The following is a 17,737-nucleotide window of genomic DNA, read 5'->3' as shown; positions in this document are numbered from 1 at the left end:
TTGCAAAGACAAATTAAACGCATCAATTTAAAGCAACTAAACGCGAAACTCCAATTCTAAATGTTAATTATAATACGACCACTGTTAACACAGCAAATCAAACAAAGTTTTTGGGATTGCTTCTGGATGACACCATTAGATGGGAATCACATATTTCTAACGTTTGTAGCAAAATCAACAAATTTGTTTATGCTCTTCGGCAAATAAACAAAGTTACTTGTTTACAAACACCATTATTAGCTTATCACGCTTACGTTGAATCTGTTTTATGTTACGGACTGTTCTTGTGGGGTAGTTGTACAAATATTTCTAGGGCTTTTATATCGCAAAAAAAGCGTGAAAGCTATTTGCAACGTGCCACCTGATGAGTCTTAAAAGGCATAAAAGGCATTTATTTTCTCAAAATTGATTCTTTTAGAATTCTTTTTGATGTCTTGCAGACCTCTGTTTGGAAAACATGAACTTGCATTACCACTTGCTTGTCTTTATATCTATGAACTGTGTGTATTTGTGAAAATCAATAGTGATTTATTCAAGAATGTTTGTGACACTAACCCTCAAAGAAACCGCCGGGATCCAAATAGACTAATTTTCGGCGAATTCGCACTGACCTTGCAGTATGACAAAAGTTGTCTTGCTATGAGTGTCAGAATATACAATAATTTAAAATGATTAAATAAAAGACTTTTTAAGAAAAAACTTAAACACTGGTTAAGTGAGCGACTATTTTAAACGACAAATGAATTTGTGAACGCGAGTAATGTGATAACATAAAATATGAAACTTTTTGTTAATAATTAATTAGACAATATTTATTATTATTATGTTAGTCTGTTATTATTTTATTATTATGTGAGTCTGTAATTCTGTATAATTTTTTATTATTATTTATTTATTTATTTATTTATTTATTTACAAGTTTGTACCTACTTGATACAGATAACAAGATAAAACTAATAACAAGTACAGCATATTTTTATGATCCTGAGATCCAATTAAAATTGTACACATCATTCACCAAATACAGTAAAAAAAATAAAAAAATAATAAGTGGACACAATAGTAATTACAGTATAACGAAATTTAGTTAAACATTAAATTATTTTACGTAAACTAGAAAGTTTTATAAAGAGTATTTTTAAAAATGTCTACATTTGCAAAGAATATATCAAAATCAGCACACACTTCGTTAAATTCTCTACAAATTCTCATAATCGGGTTGTTATGCGATACATTATTATTTGAGGAATTGATCGAAAATAAACATGGAATACGCACAGATCGTGTTGGAACTTTAAAGTTTATAAAACTTAATAGATGACTATCCATAAAACCATTCGCAATGTTATGTATTCGTATTATTATGATAATTAATATTAATTGTTTCTGACATGTAGACATATTTCATCTTATCTTGTTATGTGTTAATTACCTTTTACTATTTACTGTATTAAATTAATTTTCATGCCTAGTTAAGCCTGGCGAAACATGTCAAACTGTAACGTTATACCATCGTAGCATACCATGTTTATACGCAAATAAAGAATTTGATTGATTGATTGAAAAAAAAATACACTTTTAATACAACTTGGATGAAAATTACAACGAACCACAAGAACTTTTATATTATTATGTTACTTGCTGCTACGAAACCCTTTATGGGCGAGCCTGACTCGCACTTGGCCGCTTTTTTTAATATGTAATTAACATGGTAAACAGCCTTTGACATGGGGGATAGTGAAGCTTCACAACAGTGAAATAATTTTGCAAATTGGTTCAGTAGTTTCTGAGCCTATTGAGAAGGCAAACAACCAAACAAAAAAATATTTTCTCATTATCATAAATAAGTAAGTATAGTTTAGTATAGATAAGGAATTGCTAAATACAATTCAATTATTATTGCAACTTTATGGATCTAAAAAAAACTACGTTTAAAAAATTATCCTCTAATATTAATAAAATACTATTATTGGTATGTGCTACATATTGATAGCTTTGAAGTCGGTGTTTTCTTAGTGTCAGTTAGTAATTATAATATATAATCAACCTGAATGAAAACTCCTTAAAAGCAGAACACAAAAAACAATTAAATCATCGAGGTAAACAAACATTTTCATAAAAAATGTTCATAAAATGAAAACTACTGGGCCAAAATATGTAAAAATTTTATGGGACCAAATGGCATCTATTCTGCATCGAAATCGAAAATTATTTTAATCGGACCACAAATCTTGGAGTAATCGGTGTACATACATAAAAAAAATACCGATCTAATTGATAACCTCCTCCTTTTTGAAGTCGGATAAAATGAAAAACAAATCCAATGTTACTTTACCATTTAGCTAACAAGTTAAAACTAATTAAGTCTAGCTGGGTGTTAATTATTTTGGCCTACCGTATACATTTCGTAGTTAGTATGCAAATTGTGTTTGACACCCGCTCTGTTTGTTCGAAATCGGACTCTACGCTTTTTAGCTTTTAAATTATTTGCAACACACAGTTGTTTAACGTACAATCTTCTCTTAAACAGAAGAAATTATCAACAGTAAACTTGATCGTGGCTTTTGTATTGAAGTACCTTCTGGTATAAAAGGCACAATAGGCATTTATAGTTATTTTCTCAAAATTGATACCTCTAGAATTCTTTTTGATGTCATTTCTTAAATATTAGCTACTACTACCGCTTCGGAAACAAACTTTCCCTATATAACCTTACAGTTATTAATTTTTGCAAAATACCTATGCAATCCTTGGGAGTTGACGCAGCCACAAATAGTTGAGCTTTTCGACTTACGTAAATAATAAAAAGTAATAAATCCTAAACCTCCTGTTAATTAATAATGGTATGATAATATGATTTGTGAACTTTGAAAAAAATATTTTTCAGCCGTTTCGGGTTTCAAATTTTCACCCCTCTACAATTAACAGCTATTTTTGTATCACGATTTTTATATTATTCTGTTCTATCCACAGATCCGCAATAGGGTCGCAAGATGGCAATCGAATATAATAATTATTGTAGTACGATATATTTGGTAGGTCTGAAAATCGCTCGTCATCTATTTTTTTATTCCCCATATATTTTAACTATTGTTTTTTTTTTATTACTTTAAGCAATACAAACTTTTGCTGGGTTAGCTAGTATTGTATAAAGTTAAAGTTTTTTACTTTTAACCTATTTTTGAGCGACCATGAGCTTTCTCATCAATTTATTACATACAATCTTCTCATGTTACAAGGAAATATAACAATGAAAAATAACATATTCCGATGCAGTAAATTATCAAGAAATAGGCAATGTACAGTAATTGCAAAGACAGTAGTTACTTATATAATTAATTACATATTATATTATTATTACTTACTATAATTAAGTATACACATAAATCAAAAATTTAGCCAAGTAAACTACATGAAATAGTTTAAGTCGATTAAATCTTCATAATATTCAAAAACTTCCTATAGGATATTATTATTATCTGAGACCAGCAACCCACACGTCGTATCGATAATAATCACATCAAACTTCTCGGATGAAATTTTAAGCCCACACGGCTGGAGAAGCAAACTATTCAACCAAGATCATTACTAACACATGCTGAACTAAACCAATAACTTGACCCAAACACAACCCTAATAAATTTTCTTACAGTGACCCTTTGTATCACAGACCTATAGAAAATATGTTCAGGAACTGTATTTCACTGTAAGTTATAGGCCATCTTTCATTACAGGGCTACTAAATTGAGATTGTTATCTAATGACATCCAGATTTTGGTCTTATGTTTGTTATTTAGTGTGTGGTTTATTACTTTTACTAAATTATTGGATTTTTCAATTAAACAATTAGTGATTTAAATGCGTATATTACAGTTCGTGCGATATAAATTATAATATTAAGCGAATATGAATGAATGAATGACATTTGATTTGTCGAAATCTCTTATATAGTACGATCCGTGTCCCCCTTTCCCCGCCCCCTGGGGCAATCTTCCTCGTCGTGCAAGTCAACTGTTCCTGCGCGTAGACATGTAGCTATGCGTGATATACACTGTAAGTATGCATTTATTGAAGTGAAAACTACTTTAGCATCGTTGTGATTTGAAAGTCGATAAAACGAAAATGCGCGATAGTCAAAAGAGACAGCCAGATTAATTCATAAGGTGGAATTCATGTGGAAGAAAATGAGATAGGAAGCATTATTCAGTGTTTTGGTACCAGGCGATCATAGTTGGTGAAGAGATTCTTTTAATGTATGACGCGAGTATACCTTAATATATTCTGACGTCATGCGCACAACATATTAATACATAGACACCAGGAGTACATATTTATGGTAGCGGTGATAGTAAGCAGTAGTCTTTCATAGCGATTGAAATCATGTGCCACCCTAGCCACCAGGACTTCAGGTTTCACTTCTGACATGTGTATTTTGTACGGACGCAATATTTTTATTTATATTGTTTGCATGGCTATGCTTTATGTGTATTTGTTTTTCCTACAAATTTCAAGTTAACGATCTAACAATATTTAACTAACATATTTAATGATATTGGGTTCTATCCACAAATCTTTTCTAATATGGAACGCTAGATTATTAGTTAGTGTTCGCGTAACACTTGTCTAAAATATACCAAAAACATTGGCACACAATATTTTTTGATTGATACACACTAATTATTTTGACATAATTTTTCAAGGAAAAGAAGGACAAAGCAGCATACGTCTCGCCTAATGGTTAGGTTAGGTTAGGTTAGTTAGTTGCCAGCGTCTTCGGTGATTTATTAGACTTTTGTGATTCCATAGTATACTGGAATATGGAAGAAAGTTCCTTAAAAACAACACTATAGCGGAATGCTACACTTAGAGATAATGATGATGATAAATAAGTAAATTCAGAGCCAGGGATCAGGACAAACCTTTTGAAGTTGCAGAAGAACTCTTAAGATCTCGTAGAGTTTTTTACCGTGAGGAGGAATAATAGGATTTAATAAATGGCTAAAATATTCTTTCGAGATCCCATACAAGTAGTTTTTATAATATTTGATACAATATCAATGGTGAGGAATGACGCCAATAAGCTTAAAGTTCTCGTGAATACAAAAACTGTTGCAAAAAAATTTTTCCATCAATCATTATTTACCATATTATCAGCCATGACATTTCTAATGTTATTCATAAAACAAAATAACCTTTGCCTAATACTTACAAAAAGGCGCTTTTTACATAAAACCCAAATATGATGCCTTATCAACATAATGGGGTGTTTAGTTAAACCATTGTATTACTTTTTACATGAATATTTAATTATTACTTTTAAAGGGTAACGCTTAGCTTTACAAATTTTAAATTTTAATGTACTACAAAATATTTAGTTCTCCGTTAAATAATGTAAAGACACTTATGTTTGTGTAATTCTTTATTCTAAAATTTGCATTTTATATTATAATATCCAATCGTAATTCATTATTAGTCTGGTCATAAATATTTATTACTTATTTTTTGTTGAAATCAAACTTGGAATGCTCTTATTATTTTCTTCAATTGGATTAACGATTCGATTCGAAACTTCAATAATTAAAATCACAATTATGGAAAGGGATGTTAAAAAAAACAGATTTGCAGTGATTGCCTTGCACAAAGTGGATATGGAGCCAACCGTCTATTATCAGGACACTTTAAAAGCTGAGTGTCAGTCGTACCTATGTCCGTATATCGTACTATTGATAGAAATACAAACACATCCTCTGCCGAAGACAATAATTTACCGGGGCAGGTTTTACAAGCGGGAGGCTCCATTGTACAGGATGTCGGCTGTTATAGTCTAAAGCCAGAATTCACCGAAATCCTATGAGGAAATAAAAAAAATAAAAATTCCCACATCGAAATGAAAAACAATACGGTCGTATTAAATGAGTTTTCTCAATTGCATTGTACTATACCATACCTTACTTATGATCTTATGAAAAAAAATATATTCACTGAAATAAATAAAACTATTTATATATATGTTAATGGAAAACAAGATGGTTGTGTTGAAGGAGACTGCTTATGCACAGCACCATATAATAACTTGCTATAAATTTGCGATAAATCCCACATACACAGATATAATTTAACGTGATTACACGTGGACACTATTCCAGCCAGTTCTTAGTGATAAAGTGTTTTTTTTTTTTTGGAGAGGAAGAAAATACATTTACTACTACTATTTACTCTATGCTGTCACCCCTGAAGGCTTTTACAAAGACAAAAAAGAACGAGTTGCGTGGCGTCTTCTAAGGAGACTCGAAACTCGGACCGGGAAGGAACTTGTGGGAAGGAGAGAGGATGGTGATGAAGATGAAATGATGAAGATGAATGATGTGATGTATTATGTAATGTATGTAAGTGTGTATGTATATTTAATTATATGTATGTAAGTAGTGTAAATGTTTGTGTGCATGCATGTACGTGTGTATGTCAGTCCGTCAGTCAGTCCGCGTGCGAGTGGAGTGAAACGATTACAGGATGAGGACTAACGTCTCGTCGGGTAGTGATAAAGTGAAGTAGGGACAATCCTTTATAGTAATAGGTTAACAAAATCTACAAAGTATAGAGCAATAAATCTTTGTTCAGTATAAATATGAAGTCGATAAGTGAAATACGACGTCGTAAATATATTTCGTCCGTCATTTCCACGGGTAACTCTATTGAATCAGATTTTCAATTACTAGGAAAAATATGCTGACCTATCATCTACTTTATATGTCTTCTATGATTCTGAATATGAGAAAGTTTTTGTTAGAAAAGTTGACAACTGATGTAAAGTTGATATATTATCTGTCTGTACTAGTAAAGCAATACATGCCTTTTTTACGAATAATGGTCAACTTTTTGTCTACGAATTGGGTTCCTTTATTTTACCCGCCAAGTGGAAGATCTGGACTGTCATTATCATCGGCCATTATTTTTAATATGAATAAAATATCAGATATATACCCCTGTTCCTTTATTTGCAAGAAGTGAAACTTTTAGAAAGACCAACATAGTTTTTAGATTCGTAAATTACATTAAGTTTAAAACAAAGATATCTCAAGAACCTGAATGAATATTTTTTATGCGATCAACACATGTGATGTAAGCAGCATTCCAAATCTGTGGAGCATACTTTTACGCCTTACGTATTAATTACTTCGTGTGACAGGACTGTACTTCGTGTGACAGGACTGTGCATTAGTAGCGCTCTCTGGGTTTCCACGGAAGACCAGCGTTGTGGATTCTTTCGAAACCACAACTATGTTAAGTTGGGGGCCCATTGGCGTCATTAGATCATAATTGGATTAGTATACCTTTAAGAACTATTATCAGAATATATAATGACGTGAATAAACATTTTTTCTTTCTTTCTTTCTGGTGTGTATAAAGTCACTACTAGATTTGAAATTACTGGGTTTTGCTGCGGTATAAATTTAATGATCTAAAATCAGTAGTTTATCGGAGAAGAGACGACAATTCGATTTCCGGTTCCACGTCGCACGTTACCCACGCGGCACGATATTGCTATTTTTTGCGGGAGGACACGGTCTCCAAAAATAACAATAATCATTACTAGAATTTAAAATAAAATTATTTGACTGTATAAAATACGCAATTATTATTATACTTATTAGTGCATAATATATCTATTGTTTTGAAATTGTGTTTTTGAAGTCGGTTGTTTTTTTGTAATTTATTTATATATTTTGATTTTTAGTGAATCTGAAGTACACTAACTAATAATTAGCCTAAATATGTATAGACCTACTAAATTGCAATGCAGCAATGAATGTAAGCGCACTGCAATTTCATTACAGACAGTTAGGAATTCTGACACAGATCGCACCCTTGCTGTAAGTCTTTAAGGAGTTCCATAGAACATCTTATTCGACTTCGACAACTACTTGACCATAATGACGTTACGATAGGTATGTGACTCAAATATCCGGATAGCATAAAAAAGATTCGGCGCACATACTTATTGCAAATTGAAGACTTTTATAGTTTTCTCATGGATGCCATTTTCAGATCTGGACCAAATTACAATGGGACCACACAGGATGCACCAGGTTTCAGATAAAAAAGAATTTAAACAATTTGTTATGTTTTTAAAGTGATAACTCTCACTTCTGGGATTAAAACACAAACAAAATTTGAAAACAAAACTTTATGAACGATGCGGGACTCAAACCCACGACCTGTCGCGTTCTGTGCGAGTGCTCTGCCAACTGATATAACCGTTCGAGTGACGTATCGTCATAAAATCTTGTTTGATTTGTTCAACTCTCAGGTTGTGGCTTCATCGACAGGATCTACTTTACATTTGATAACCTGCTCAACCCCAGTATATGCATATTAGGAAATTGACTTGAGATGTCGCTCCTGCTAATCTAAACAATTTGTTATGTTTTTAAAGTGATAACCCTCACTTCTGGGAATAATGCACACTAAAATTTTATTTGTTTTTAAAAAGAATTATTAAAATGGGTTCACCCAGTCGAGTTCTGAGGTAACAAACATAAAAGAAAAACATACCAACGATTTGAGAATCTCCTATTTATTTGAAGTAGGTTAAAAATAATTTTCACCTCTTCAAAATATTTAAATTATCAAACGTATTTACGTTGGAACTGATGATGATTTTTGCTTTAACCTAGCTAACAAGTTTATATTCATTTATCGTAGCTGGCTGTTTATAACTATTGTCCTTTCGTATACATTTCCAAATTTGTATGCAAATTGCGTTTGATACGCGCTCGAAATTGGACTCTACACTTATTAGCTTCAAATTGCTACTGTAAGTTATATAACGTAATTTTCAGTTGTCATTATTTGAAAACCACTCAAATTATTACAGTTAGAGAGTTATCTCTTGCTAAATAATGATAAGTCAATTTTTTTTTCATTTTCTCAAAAAAACAAAGCTAGTTCAGTGCAAATTCAATTCAAATTTGAAATTAAATCTTTGCCAAAATCAATTATATCGGTTCCACCATCTAATTGATCCAGGAGAAAAATTTTGCAAGTTCCATCGTTCCCGACTTTCATCAGCGTATCATATTATTGGTATTTATTTGCGTTCACGAATTAAAAAGGGAACCTTTTTTGGACTGTGTTTCCTAATTCTTCGAAATCGAATTCGGCTTTTCGCCTCAACTCTTAACCATTTGTTATTTTAAAGTGATATCCCTCACTTCTGGGATTAATTATACAAATTAAATTTATAACCAAAATTTATGAACGATATGGCACTCAAATCCACGACCTCTCGGTTTAATTCCAACCAAGAGTTGAACAAGATAATACCAAAATTTGTGCAGTCAGAGGCAACATGCTCGCTCGACGATTTGCTAAATGCAGCAAGGATGTAAAAACCACACTATTCAAGGCATACTGTTTAGGCAATGTACACCTGCCTGCCTGCCTGATAATCGCACGAGCCGAACGTAGCGTGCCGCGGCAGCGGCCGGCAAGTGTCAGAAACGGAACGGCCCTTGTTAACTTTTTTTACATAAGAATTTACTTTTGAAGTCAATAAAGCGTTTCCTTGCATGGGTATAATCTACAAACTATGAAGTTATCATTTTGGGTAGTAAAGATAATTAAAATTCAACAAACCAATGCTATATCTTTCTAACTTTTAAAATATTAAATGTTATGAGAAACCCATGGTTTGATACAACCTTCTTCTCCATAACAGATGCATCTACTTTTCTTAAATGCAAATAAGTACGAATATCCCCATTAATTTTGAATATCATAATGGCCTTTGGCTAATGTTATTTTTTAAATAGCATAAACAATAAAACCTTTTCAAGCGTACGCCTGACGCTTACAAAAACGCGCCTTTTACATAAAACCCAAATGTTGATGCCTTATCAACATAATGGCGTGTTTAGTTGAAGCAATCTGTAACTTTTTGTACAAGCGTTACGCTTTCATTATAACTTATAGTCGGTAACGCTTATGATCTTTAGCAAATTGACGTTATTTATGTTAAAGTTTTAGGTCAATATTTACAATAAAAATGTTGTTTTTTGTCTCAACTCATAATAATGAAAAGAAGATTTTTGTGTATTAGTACTTATTAAATTGCACGCCTCGTATGCGAAGCGGCGAGGTTGCGCTTTATAGCCGAGCTGTCAATGTCACACGATTTACACTCTTTAAAGTGAAATTTTTTTTCTATTTCTCATACACATTATAAAAAGCATATCAGTATAAAGCTGAGACACTAATGAATAATCTTGATACTTTTTTTAAGTTGTCGAATACGTATTTATGTAAAAAAAAGTTCATTAAAACTTTTATCGTGGACGTCCATTAGTCTGTGGTTCAAAAAAACGGCGTGGTACGGATATCTCGAGAACGACTTGACAAAACGACTTAAATTTTTTTTTCACAATTTTCAGAATTAAGCAGAGAAAGTTTCTTTCGAAAATCACTACTGTAAGCCTTCTCGTTTTTTTAAAAAAAACGCAGGTGTTCCGATTTTTTTCGAAATTTAACTTTAAAAAAATATAAAGCATGGGCGTTCGAGGCGTGAACTTTTGGATTTTCCAATTTTTTTTTTGATATTCTCAAGACAAGGTAATGTACCAGAAAATGTTTTGGAATGTATTTATTTATAAAATCTATAAATGCCTACGAGAATTGCAATATTTGAAGCAGTAAATGAAGACTGCAAATTTTTTAATAAGTTTTATAGACTTCAATCAGATTCTAAAATCGAATACCATCGTGCAAAGAATCCCACATACGCTGAAATTAACACTTTAAGCTTATTTAAACAATTCTAAAAGATCACTTGATTTTCAAATCAGCTGTAACATCAAAGCTGTATAGAGCGACAAGTCTTTGGTGTTCAGTATAAAATATGAAATCCACTCAAGTGAAATATGTGACGTCGTAAAGAGATCGATGGACCATCACTTTCACGGGTATATCTATTGGATCAGACTTTCAGTTGCCAGGGGAAATATTCTTCATTTCAGCTAAATTTGATTCATATATTTAAGGTAGTCACCAAATGAAAAGGTTCACTCGGGAAGGTAATACTAATATTGTTGGGTCAGAAATAAATCTGGAGGAATGCATGTGTGGTAGTAGCAAACATACATCTTAAGCGGTATTTTTTTTATTATTATATTTATCTTAAAGCAATAGTTCACTTTGAAAGTAATAGAAACTCCCAGATAACAATATAGAAAAACCTGATTTTGGAACAATATAAAATACATGATAAAAGCAAGGCGAAGTATTATATATAATATTTTTATGCAAATATGTATGTTTGAAATGTCCTTAACGTAATAACTATTGGTTATGATGAGATAATTAAGTGTTTATGTAATTATTAAATGATTAAATTGTTATTTTTTTATGAAATTCTTGAATGATTTTTTTATGAATTGTTGCTGATATTTTTAAGATAGTTTTTGAGAGATGTTTAAGAGAAGAGGACATTGTTCCTAGTCATCATTTTAACGCTTGCAAAAACGACTTAAGGCGTAACTACGCACTAGAAAAAAATAAGGACTCCGTGTTACCTTACATAACAGTGTAGCACCAAAACAAGCCGATTAACGTGTAAATACATAACCCCACGCACATACTTACACTACTACAGGCCGATAGGCTGCCATTGTGAGAATTGTCATCGTCTGTGATAGATCAGTTTGCGTCTCAATAAAATATTTTAAAAATGCCGTCGTGCGTTGTCGAAAAGTGTAAAAACGATACTATATAAGTATTTGTGGCCATACATGATTATTTAAGGGAGAAAAGATTATGTAACTAGTATCCCCCGTAACCGCACACACACTAGCATATCGGTGCTTCACTTGCTAATATCACAGCGCGGAGTCCTGCTTTTTTTACTCGTCCGTGGTTTCATACATACAGTTAAATATTATTAGATATAATACTACATACTTCAAAGGTATCTTGATAATCTTCTTAGCTTTATTTCATAACGATATTCATGAGATAATATAGGCACAAGTTTTTCAATACTTTCTTTTTTTTTTGGTAAATCATTAATGAAGTATATTAGCAGGGAGAATTAGCACTTTAACCTCTATATACTGAATTTGACATTCTATCTATTGTTTGATACTTTTGAAAATATTGTAAACAATATTTAAGTCTCGTTTATCAATTAGTCTTTGTTCTATGCACTTCTTCTCTATATAAACTTGCTATATGCCAAATTTCGCGTGCAATGTACTTATAAAGGGGTGAAAGTTTATCTTCGCGTATTTATGAGTGACACGAACGTAAACCATCTAACGTAAAAGACTTAGCTAATTTATACGTTTATTTTTTTTTAATAAAAATACGGGACGACACGAGCAGGACATTCAGCTGATGGTAATTGATACGCCCTGCCCAATACAATGCAGTGCCGCTCAGGATTCTTAAAAAACACAAAAAATCTGAGTGGTACTACAATTGCGCACGTCACCTTGTGACAAGATGTTAAGTCTCATTTATTAATTCCCAGTAATTTTACTGGCTTCGGCGCCCTTCGGGCCAATATACAGTAAAGTTTACACATTACTGGTTCACGGCAGAAATAGGCGCCGTTGTGGTACCCATAAAGGAGCCTCCCACTGGTACGTCTAGATACACTGTGACAGCTGTGCACATGTTGAAAAATATTGCAGTGATCTTGTTAACCTCAATTCAAGCAGCGCACTGATATGCACTATAACGTGACTAACGTATCGTACATATAAACATAGCGGTCATGCACACCATAGTAATAAATCTGGCCTGTTGTTTTATGTGGCCTAACAGCAAGAGACTATCTAGACGTATAAAATATCTAAAGGTTAAAGATAATACTTGAAAGGCAGCATCGGATGATTCAGCAAAAAAATATATAGAGCCAAAAATAAACCATAAAATATTCGAATCGGTACACTGCAACAAATAATCCAATGGCGATTAAAGCTCGTACTACGGAAGAGATATGGTGCCGTGATAAAATAGTCATTAGCAATTTATTCCACTCATTCTGGATTTGCCAATTGGCATGAAGCCGAAAGTATTGCATGGAAGAAATATTATTTATTAAAATATATATTACCGAGCAAAATAGCGTCATAAATAGAGCACGGCAATACTTCAAGCCGGCCCACATTCTAGCGCTCTACAAAGCGCAGGTCCGGCCTCATATGGAGTATTGCTGTCATCTCTGGTCTGGCGGACCCCAGTATCAGCTCGATCCATTTGACCGCGTGCAACGCAGAGCAGCTCGAATTGACGGGGACCCAGTACTCTGTGAACGGCTGGATCACTTGGCGTTGCGTAGAGACGTCGCTTCATTGTGTGTCTTCTACCGCATTTATCACGGGGAGTGTTCCGAAGAGCTGTTCAACCTGATTCCTGCCGCCGAATTTCACCTTCGCACGACACGCCACAAGTTACGATATCATCCCCACCATCTGGATGTGTGGCGGTCCTCCACTGTGCGGTTTTCAAGGAGCTTTCTTCCTCGTACCACGAAGCTGTGGAATGAGCTTCCTTGTGCGGTGTTTCCGGGACGATACGACATGGGTACCTTCAAGAAAAGCGCGTACACCTTCCTTAAAGGCCGGCAACGCTCTTGTGATTCCTCTGGTGTTGCAGGAGAGTGTGGGCGGCGGTGATCACTTAACACCAGGTGACCCGTACGCTCGTTTGTCCTCCTATTCCATAAAAAAAAAAAATTAACTCTCACTCCATATTTTGAACTCTTGACTTAAACTCGTTTTTTTTTTAATGTTGGCTTTGTTTTTATATCAGTTGCTTTTAATCGCTAATGCACTAAAGCAACTATTTTACTGAGCTAGATTCTCTAGTCATGTGTTTTTATGTTTGATATCTCTGACTGAGTTTTATTGACTGAGTTTCGATGGAACTTTATTCTTTGTTGTGAATATATGCCGAGATTTATGCAAGTCTTTGAATGAGAATATTAAACTTAAATTGAGAAGAGTAAGCTTCGTGCAAAGATAGGATGAAGTTAAGTGTGATAGCGTGAATACTTGGACCCCCAGAGATGTCTAAATCAGTTTTATGTCCCAAAAATCCCCGTGTTATAAGTTTTATGAAAATCAGTGGAGGCATCTCGGAGATGTTCGTTAAATAGTAAACGATTTACTGTGATAGATCGGTCTGGTGTTAGGAGGACAAAGATGCATTCGCAGTATTTATTTATTTATTTATTAAATTCCGCCAACAAGGTATACACTTTTTTTTTTATGAAAATAAGGGACAAGACGAGCAGGACGTTCAGCTGGTAATTGATACGCCCTGCCCATTACAATGCAGTGCCGCTCAGGATTCTTGAAACGGCACGGAAATTCTGAGCGGCACTACAACTGCGCTCGTCACCTTGAGACAAGATGTTTAGTCTCATTTGCCCAGTAATTTCACTAGCTACGGCGCCCTTCAGACCGAAACACAGTAATGCTTACACATTACTGCTTCACGGCAGAAATAGGCGCCGTTGTGGTACCCATAATCTAGCCGGCATCCTGTGCAAAGGAGCCTCCCACTAATATAAACACAGTATAATACAAAAACAATAACATTCACATGGTAAACTCAATTATAGGCGAAAATGACATGCTATTCAATTAAATTAAGCCACAAAATAAAATAAGAACTATAATGTATTATATATCTATGAATACAATCTTAATATAAATTTACACAAAATATTATCAAAAAGTAACGATTGAGGTCATCCCTCCCTTGAAATGTATCAACTTTTTACAAAATCCTTCATTAATATAATTTTATCTGCGGTGAGTTAAGTAGACAACTAATTTTTAATAATTAACATTAAGTCAATAATTATTTTTTATTTGTATTTTATTGATTTCTATACTACTTTGTTTAAAATAAGGTATATGTTGTAATAACTGTAATTGAAAATTATGGTTTTTTTCTTTTCAAATATTATGTAATTTAATTTTAAGCAGCCTCACACACAGATAAGCTTCTTAAAGTTTAAGTGTGTGTTATTTTATTGTAAGTTATTAACTGCATTGTATTTAAAATAAATATTATAAAACAACGAATGGCAATCAGGCTCTATGTTCTCTTTAAACTAATAAAACAATACGACCCGGATTGCTTGTATATCTTTGCGGCAAAACAGGTTGACAAACAACCGCTAGGATGTAAGGAAGCAAATATCATGGCCAGATGTACTTTAAGTATATTGTTTTTTACTTTGATTTTGAATGCTTAAAACAGGAAATTGAATAAGCTAAACGTATATTGCAATGTAACTTGTGAACGGAGCAAAGTAATACACAATCTGTTATTATATTACGGGATGAAATAACATGTTAGAGCCAGTCACTAAAAGGCAAGACTAGATTTTAAAACCTGGATTAGCTGGAAACTATATGAAGTAATGCAAAATTGTAGAGTGGAACATAAAAATAAAGTTGAAATAGTGTCAATCAAAAGAGGATATTATCTATCTCAGCAACTTATTATAAAAAAAAGAATTTCGTCAGATTTTGGAATAAACCCAATAAAGTAAAGCCGGCCGGTTTGTTTAAATAGATCTTATGGAGTATCATACATTGCTAAGATAAATCGTAAATCTAAAAGGGACAAATACATGACAATAAACTGTGTGGTCATATTGACCTGAATAAATACCGCTGGACAGGCTGTTCCATATGTTTGACAGCAAATTTTTTGTGCCTATTTGAAGCGCCACTCGCGAGTGTCCAGTGAACTAATTTTGGCGTATAATGCAAATGGCTGCGAAGGAACGTACAGTACTCTGAAGTATTTTTACATTTTGATTTGATTTCGTTCGTTTTCCGTGTTATTTATTCTTCAAGAATCAATGTAATAAAGTTTCCCACCATCTATGTTGTCCACTAGGTTGTCATCACTTGTTTTAGCTCAGCAGACTCTCGCTACATAGCCAACAGCGCCAAAATGGCGAATATCAATCAGGCACAAAAGCACTTTGACAGCCGCCAGTCCAGTGGTATATAGTAGAGGTCAGTGGTGTAGTCGACACAAAAACTCACGCTCAAAGTTTGACGTATCCGACTCTTTTATTTTTGAATATAATTATGGTAAAACTTTGTGGTAAGAACGCGGTAAATCACCTGGGCATGATGGTCCTAGTGTCAAATAGATAAATTGGGGTAAAAAATAAAATATATAATCATCTATGCTTATATTATATGCTCCATTGTAGTACTCTGTTAATAAAACAGGTGGTATTTTAGATCTAGAAAGGGACTGAGGCATAATCATAGTGTTGTTACGTTCCGATAAGACTGAACAACTCGCATGAGCTGTCGAATGTTCTTCTCCGTTTGCGTTGATCTGAATAAAGGTAGTCACTATGCCGCGCACAGATTAAAAATGTAGTTAATGAAGATACTGTTATCAATCAACGGCCGTTTTCAATATCGTTTGTCTAATTACGGATACATCGCTGTCACCGTTTGATATCAAGATCTTATCTATGCGTAGTTTTGTCCAATATAGTTATAGTCCAATGCTTTATGTCGACAGCTTATTGAAATGTAAGTAAGCGTAAAAGGATAGGTATTAAGAATAGATAGTTTATTGAAAACGACCGTAAATAAAGTCGTTACAATGGATAACAGAATATCTGAAAGATAACTGTGATGTTCAAAGGAAGCGAGGGCCCTGGAAATAAATTATAGCATGAAGGTTTGCAAAATGCACCAAAAATGTGCAAAAAACTCTTTAAAACTTACCGCCTGGATATGGTCATCTGCCAAGTATGGTGTAATGTTGCAAACAAGACTAAAGCCTCCTAAGCCATCAATATATTGATCGATATCGAGCTCTTATGAAACTTTCCAGATATTGCATACTACAATATGTTTGAGAGCGAGGGTACCCGACCTTTTTGCAATAAGTCGCTCACGAATCACATGAGATGCTTTAATATCGAAATTTGATGACTGTGTCTAAGAACACTGATAGTTATATTTACAAAAGACGGATAGACTTGATGATTATAGGATCTTTGCCTTAAGAAAGTTGGATTTATTTTTTTAAATAACTCTTGAATACAGTGGGAGGGTCCATGATGCCGGATGCCGGCTAGATTATGGGTACCAACGGCGCCTTTGAGGCAGTAATGTGTAAGCATTACTGTTTTTCAGTCTGAAGGGCGCCGTAGCTAGTGAAATTACTGGACAAATAAGACTTAACCCTTTACGTATCGCGGGGCTATATGGCACGATCGTCATAGGACACTACGGTTCCATATGGCACAACGACGAAATCCACACGACCTCATTCGTTTTCCCGCCTTATTTTGTTATTAGAAATTGCTTTTTAACTTTGAACTTATAATAGGATAAAAGTTCGTTAAATTCTGTACAAATTAAAACAAATACAAAGGAATGTTGGCATACAAAAGTTAACGGAAAAATGGTGCGGGGACTTGTTAATAACATAACAATACTTACTGACACATTATGGATTAATTGTAACTAACATTGTTATGTTAGCCTTAAGTTACTAGGTGCGAGAGACTTCTTGCCTCGCACAGTTAAGAGTTGAATCAATTAACGGCTGCGGTAATTGCCAGCTTAGGGTATACTCCCAACGTAAATTCTGGAAACGATCTGTTATCCCCTGGTGTTTCTTTTTCTCTTGTGGGCGGCTGCCTCACATCTCGCGAGCCTCTTGCCCGTCTGCCTTCTCT

General features: G+C 33.7%; 1 protein-coding gene across 1 annotated transcript in view; it reads left to right on the top strand.

Moving 5' to 3' along the window:
• The window catches only part of LOC126978997 (uncharacterized), a 262,335-nt gene that overhangs the window by 167,927 nt on the left and 76,671 nt on the right, over positions 1 to 17,737 (top strand). The gene's annotated exons all lie outside the window — the stretch shown is intronic.

The sequence above is a fragment of the Leptidea sinapis genome, chromosome 3 (genome assembly GCF_905404315.1).
Source record: "Leptidea sinapis chromosome 3, ilLepSina1.1, whole genome shotgun sequence".
NCBI lineage: Eukaryota > Metazoa > Arthropoda > Insecta > Lepidoptera > Pieridae > Leptidea > Leptidea sinapis.
Note: the sequence above shows the minus strand (reverse complement) of the source record. Positions and strands in the feature narration are given on the sequence as shown.